The sequence below is a fragment of the Coenobita brevimanus genome, chromosome 90 (assembly GCF_032717465.1).
Source record: "Coenobita brevimanus isolate Jiangsu-jjx chromosome 90, ASM3271746v2, whole genome shotgun sequence".
Classification (NCBI taxonomy): domain Eukaryota; kingdom Metazoa; phylum Arthropoda; class Malacostraca; order Decapoda; family Coenobitidae; genus Coenobita; species Coenobita brevimanus.
Window position 1 is genome coordinate 25,089,965 of NC_137043.1, and position 7,742 is coordinate 25,097,706.

Here is a 7,742-nt window from a genome sequence, read left to right on the forward strand (position 1 = left end):
CATGTCCCAAAGCATAACATTTTTTTGGTACATGTGGTTCAAGGAAGGGCGACGTCCGTCGAAGATGACTGTTCTGGACAACCGTCAATGTCAACAACACCAGAAAACGTCAAAAATGTTTGTCAGGCTATCCTTGCAAATCGTAGATGAACTATCCATGATATTTGTAATATTGTTGGACTGTCATATGGGAGCAGGCAGTACATTTTGGTGGATGTGTTGGGCATGAGATGCATCGCTGCCAAATTTGTGCCAAGATTGCTGAGTGATGAGCAGGAGGCTCATCGTGCAGCAGTTTGCAGGGAGCTCAAGAATCGGGTCAGAGATGATGCCACCTTCATCACCAAGGTCATAACTGGTGAAGAATCATGGGTTTCTGGTTATGACCCAGAGACAAAGCAGCAGTTATCACAATGGAAGTCTCCCAATTCACTGAGGCCAAAAAAAGTTCATCAAGTTCTCAGCAATGTCAAGTCGATGTTCATCGTTTTCTTCAGTATGCAAGGGATTGTTCACAAGGAATTCATCCCACCCGGTCAATCTGTCAGCGGAAAGTTTTACTGTGAAGTTTTGCAGTGTCTGAGGGAGACCACCTTCTCACCCACTTTTCAGACTCCAAGTCATCCTCCTTTCGGAACTTTGGCGAAAGCTTTGCTGTTGCACTTGACATCTCAAAAGCTTTCAATCGAGTCTGGCATAAATCTTTAATTTCCAAACTGCCCTCTTACGGTTTCTATCCTTCTATTTGTGCCTTCATCTCTAGCTTCCTTTCTGATTGTTCAGTACCCGCTGTTGTAGACGGCCATCGTTCTTCTCCTAGATCTATTAACAGTGGTGTTCCTCAGGGCTCTGTTCTGTCACCAACTCTCTTCCTTTTATTCATCAGTGACCATCTAAGCTGTACATCTAACCCTATCCACTCATACGCTGATGACTCCACCCTTCACCTTTCCATTAGATTCCCACAACGTCCATCTCAGCAGTTACTTCAACAAACAAGGGATGAGTCTATGGCACACCTAATGTCTGACTTGGCTCGTATCTCTGACTGGGGTAAAAATAATCTGGTTGTTTTTAATGCATCTAAGACTCAGTTCTTACACCTATCAACCCGACAAAATCTTCCACAGGTATACCCACTAATGTTTAATAATATTCAGCTTAATCCTGCATCATCCTTGAACATGCTTGGGTTTCATTTACTTGGGACTTATCTTGGAAAGATCATATTACATCTCTTGTAAAATCTGCTTCCAAGAGATTGGATGTGCTAAGCCGACTCCGTTCCTTCTTTACCCCTGCACAATTGTTGACTCTATACAGGAGTTTTATCTGCCCCTGTGCGGAGTACAACTCTCATGTGTGGGGAGGCTCCCCACATACAGCTCTTCTCAATAGGGTGGAGTTAAAGGCTTTTGACTCATTAACTCTCCTCCTCTAACTGACTCCCTTCAACCTCTGTCTCTTTGCCGCACTGTTGCATCTTTATCTCTTTTCTGTCGCTACTTCAATGGTCACTGTTCCTCTGAACTGTCTGCATGCTTCCTCCACCTCTACGATGGGCGCGTAGCACCCGTCTAGCAGCAAACTCTCATCCCTTTTCTGTCCAACTCTCTAATGCAAGAGTTAACCGTTACTCCCAGTCCTTCATTTATGCAACAGGTCAACTCTGGAACTGTCTCCCTCTGTCTGTATTTCCTGCTTCCTATGATCTCCAGTCTTTCAAACACAGTGTGTCCAGGCATCTCGAAATGAATGGATCTTGAATTTTGTTTTTCTCTGGAGGCTCGTTGCCTTTGGTTCCTTCTTCCTCACATAAAAAAAAAGAAAAAAAATAATGTCCAGAACAGTGGAAGAACAAGGACTGGGTCCTGCATCATGACAACGCCCCCACCCACACATCAATTGTTGTCTAGCAGTTCCTGGCTTCCACTAACACGGTAGTCATTCCCCACCACCCTACTCGTCTGACCTTGCCTCCTGTGACTTTTTCCTGTTTCTCAAACTGAAATTATGACTGAAAGGGCGTTGATTTGACTCGATTGAGGAGATCCAGACAGGATCTCAGGAGGTGCTCAAGACCATCATGCCTGAAGCCTTCTAGGGATGCATGGACTCATGGAAAAAAAGCTGGGACCACTGTATACATGCCTGGGGACTACTTCAAAGGCAACAGTGAGAACTAGGAGTTAAGGCAACTTATTATCCTACAGTATTCAAAATAGTGGAGCTTTTGGGTATCACCTCCTACTTGACCTCTTCCTTACGATTAATCCTTCTGCTTACGCTGTTAATCTTTCCTCTCCATTGGGCTCCTCCATTCACAACCTTATCGCCGTAGCCTGTCCTATCGCTCCAGTATGGCCTGTGGACCCTCCAAAGAAATGTTAGTTGTGGCACTTTGGAGCTGCGTATTAGAAGGCCCTCAGGCAGTGCTGTACATCTTTTATTTTCCTTGGAATGATTATTGCTTCCATGACCGGGAGCCATCTGAGTGTGCCTTGCGCATTACGGAGGTTATTCTCTCAGGCATGGAAGCATACATTCCTTTCTCATATCCTTTGACTAATGCAAGAAAGCGCTGGTTTAATCACGCTTGTTCAAATGCTGTTCACAAGAAGGAGAGGGCCTATAAAAGGTACTGGAGCCAACCTACCCCTGAATCACTTCTTATTTATGTTTCTGCCCAGAATTGTGCAAAGTCTGTTCTTCGCTCTGCTAAAAATGATTTCATCCGTACTAAATGCTCTCAACTCTCCAACTTGAATTCTTTGTGCTCCTTCTGGCACCTTGCCAAAAACCTTTCTAACAACTTTACCTCATCATCCTTCCCTTCTCTTTGCTCTGTAGCTATTTCTTCCTCTGATAAAGTAGATCTTTCACTCATTTCGCTCAGACTTTCTCCTCCAAGTCCACATTAGATGATTCTGGTGCAGTTCCTCCATCACTTCCCCCCTCTGACTTCCTCATGACTGACATTAAAATTTCTTCAACTGATGTATTTTCTGCCATCACTGGCCTCAGAACTAACAAGGCATATGAGCCTAATGGGGTCCTTCCTGTTGTCCTCTAGAACTGAGCGTCTCTGCTTACATCTTGCTTAGGTAAACTGTTTCTCCTTTGTCTGTCAACTTGTGCCTTTCCTTCTTGTTGGAAGTTTGCTCTCATTCAGCCTGTCCCAAAGAAGGGTGACCATTCCCAGCCCTCTAACTATTGCCCAATTGCTTTAACATCCTGTGTCTCCAAAGTTTTCAAGTCTATTCTTAATGAAAAATTTTAACCCATGGATTGCACAGATACCTTTTTTTTTTCATCCAACCCCATGGTGTGCAAAAAAAAAAAAAAAAAAAAAAAAAAAATCTGTTGTAAACTTGAAGATAAACATCCAGGGCATCATCTGGTGAAAAAAAAAAAAATGTCTCTCCGTCTTTGCGTAGTGCCTTGCGTAAGTTTGCATAAGGGTGTAGTGAAAAAATATATATATAGTTTTTGTTTGCTATAAACTTGAAGATAAACATCCAGGGCATCATCTGATGAAAAAGAAAAATCTCTCTCATTCCATCTTTGCGTAGTGCCATGCGTAAGTTTGCATAGGGGTGGAGTAGTTAGCAGTGATGCACGGCCACTGGAAGGTTAGCGCAGCCTTAGCTGTGGCTGGCAACGCGACACTACCCAGCCTGAGCTGTGGCTTGCAATCTGTGGGTTAGAACATCGTTCCTATCATAGCCTTCTTTCTGATTGTCAGTATGGGTTCTGTCAGGGATGCTTCACTGGCGATCTTCTCACCTACCTTTCAGACTCCTGGTCATCCTCCTTTTGGGACTTTGACAAAAGCATTGCCAGTTGCACTTGACGTCTCAAAGGCTTTAGATTAAGTCCGGCATAAATCTTTAATCTCCAAACTGCCCTCTTATGGTTTTTATCCTTCCATCTGTGCCTTCATCTATAGCCTCCTTTCTGGTTGTTCTGTAGCTGCTGTTGTAGACGGCCACCGTCCTTCTCCTAGATCTATCAAAAGGGGTGTTTCTCAGGTCTCTGTTGTATCACCAACTCTGTTCCTTTTATTCATGCATGACCCTGCCCTTGGGTGGGAAAGGAGATCCGGATGATGATGATGATGATGACGATGACTAACTCTATGTGCTCTTACAGTGATGATTCCACCCTTCATCTTTCCATTCAGTTCCCGCAACATCCATCCTAGCAATTATCTCAACAAACTTGGGATGAGGCTATAGCATGCCTAATGTCTGACATGACTTTTATCTCTGATTAGGGTAAAAGAAATCTTGTTTTTAATGCATCAAAGACTCAGTTCTTACACCTATCAACCCGACAAAATCATCCACTGGAGTACCCACTAATGTTTAGTAATATCCAGCTCAATCTCGCATCATCCTTAAACATACTTGGGGTTTCATTCTGTCGGGATTTATCTTGGAAAGATCATATTATGTCTCTTGTAAAATCTGCTTCCAAGAGAATAGGTATGCTAAGTCGACTCGGTACCTTCTTTACTCCTGCACAGTTGTTGACTTTATACACAGGTTTTACTCGCTCCTGTGTAGAATACAACTCTCACATACAGCTCTTCTGAACAAGGTGGAGTTAAAGGCTTTTTGTCTCATTAATTCTCCTCTTTTTACTGGCTCCTTTCAACCTCTGTCTCTTCGCACACTGTTGCATCTTTATTTCTTTTCTATCGTTACCTCACTGGTCACTGTTCCTCTGAACTGTCTGCTTGCATCTGTCCACCTCTGTGACAAGTGCGCAGCACTTATCTAGCAATAAACTCTCATCTCTTTCCTGTCCAGCTCTCTAATGCAAGAATTAACCGTTACTCCTAGTCCTTCATTTATTATGCAGCGGGTCATCTCTGGAACTGTTTCCTTCTGTCTGTATTTTCTACTTCGTATGATCTCAAGTCTTTCAAACGCAGTGTGCCCAGTCATCTCGAAGTGAATGGATCTTGATTTTGACTCTCTTTTATATTGCTTTTGTTTTTTTCTTAGGGGGAATGGTGTATGGGCTCCTGGCCTTTGGCTGCTTGTTCCATGCATCAAAAAAAAAAAGATATTTGCTTTGTATATACGCACTGTATGAACTACCATATATAAGCCATGTAATAGCCATCCACGTTATATACACTTCGTAAAAGCTGTATGTGTGCCATGTACTGTACACTGTACACACCAGACACTGTGAACACGACACTTTATGTGAACTATGTACACATCATAAATATTTACGCATGTCATTTGCCCTATGCATACCAACCAGAGGTGGCCACCACAAACGAAAATTCAATTCTGCAACGCAGATCCGCAAAATAAAAACGTTGCCTTCCGCAACCACTATCTATCTATAGCCCAACGCCCTAATCCTGCAAAGGGTGGCTTCAGACAAAGCGCCTCCAAGTTGTTCTGTCACCCACCATTTGACTGCCCTCCCCCTAACTCACTCCCTCCTCCCCCATATACCTCTCAACTCCATCCCTCCACCTCATCCTTGGTCTCCCCCTCCCCCTCCTTCCCTCCCTCCTCTTCACCCTCTTAGTCTTTCATTTTCCATTCTCTCCACATGTCCAGACCACCATAGTGTATTTCTAATTTTCTCAGTCACATCCACATCCACCTCACAACGTTCTTTCACATCTTCATTCGTCAACCTATCCCTCCATGTCACTCCACATGCTCCTTTCAGGTATTTCATTTCCACTTCTCTCACTCTTGACGTGTTCCCCTCTAGCAAGGTCCACACCTCGCTTCCATACGTCAGGGTAGGGATCACAATACTATCATCCAGTGACTTCATAACTCCCATACTCACCTCCCTATTTCTCATCACCGCTTTTAGTGAACCAACAACCTTCCTTCCCTGCTGTACCTTTCAAGCACTTCATACCAAAAACTTCCATCCTTACTCATCACTCTACCCAAGTACTTGAATGCATTCACATTCTCCTTATCCTCACCATCCAACCTCACTGTGAATTCTGTGACTTCATTCCTCTCAAACACCATAACTTTACTCTTGTTTACATTAACTTTCAGATTCCTCTTCTTGCACACTATCCCAGATTCATTTATCAGACCTTGCAACTCCATTTGTCTTCACACAATAATACTGTATTTGTAATGTGTAATGTACAATGCACAATTTATGTTGTATGAGTAATGTATATTACGTATTATTCATGAGCCTCACGAGTCAGTAGTTTGGCTTTAGCACTGCCTGTTAGGGAGTTAAACAGGTGGGGGCGGGGTCATGGTTTAGGGAAGCAAAACGGCAGGTGGCGGTAGTAGAGGCAGACAGAGGTTAGCTGGCGTGAGGGAGGTGAGAGAGTGTGTCAGTGGAGAGAAGGTCACCGAGCTAGTTAGACTGCAGGGACTCTGAGCCTACACTATATTCTGTGTTACTCCAGTTTGTTTTCTCTGCCATCAATTAAAGGAGAAAGAGCAACGCTTCGTTTTATTACTGCCACAGTATTATCCACAAATAGCATCACCGGAATCTTCCACATCTCACCCTCATTCATTAGAGCCACCCCCACATCCACTGCCCTACCTTGCACCTCCTTTACAACCCCATCCATGAATATATTTAACAGCCATGGAGACATAGCACATCCCAGTTTCAGTCCCACATTTAGATCAAAGAACTCACTTAGCTCACCATCTAGTCGCACCGAAGCCCTAGCTCCCTTGTATGTACTCCTCACAGCACCCAGCAATTTCCGCAACCACAAATCCACAAAATTCTTGAAATTTGCAGTTCTGCAAACGCAAAAATGCAAACACAAACCATTTTTATCTGTTTCAGTACCATGGCATCTGCTTCATTTTGTTCTGGATACCATTAGAGGATTTTATGTTTAGGATATTATTTTGCATATTCAAGGGCTTAAGAATAATCTCTAATTACTCATCCATTACAGTTATATTTTATTTATTCTGACTAACAATGGGTGACTATGAAGTTTGGAAGTTGTCTACGGTAATGAATTGGACAGGGCTCTTCTTTGGTGAGCCACAGCTCGCAAATGCGAGTATTTTTTCCCTTCAACGAGCAAATTTTACATGCAAGTCGCCTTTTGGCGAGGAGAAAATACATCCATTTCAAAACCCAGTTCATTACAGAGTAAGTAAATCTCACTTAAATGAACAAAAAAGCACGTTGTGATCGATTATTAAGTCTTTCCTTGTCGCCATTGTGAATGTTTAAAAATAGTCCAATGAACGTTGCCAAGAGTACCCGAACTAAAGCCTGAACACTTCAGAGATGGTTTGTTTACAAATATTGCGGCTCGTAGTCAGTTTGGCTACTAAAAATTCATTTGGCTCGTAAATCTGAAACCTTAGGAGCCAAGTGGCTCGCAACTATCGGCAGTTAGCAAGAGCCCTGTTGGATATTTAAATTATAGTTATAGTAAAACTAGAATATATATTTCAGTTATTATGATTAGTATATTAGACTTTTTTACTACAAAACAAAGGTATATCATTCAGTATTCTGTGTAAATGAATTAAATTATTACACTTCACAGCTAACACTTGACAAGTTGGCACACCAGTCCACCTCTGCTACTTGGCTCTAACTTCCTCAGTCCTCACGTCTTAGTCACAGTCAGACTCCTCCGTCAGCGGAGACAACCCCAACATACAGTATATCTATCTATCTATCTATCTACCTATCTGTCAGTATTCATTTTGTATGTTTCTTGCTTAATCTGTTATTTATTT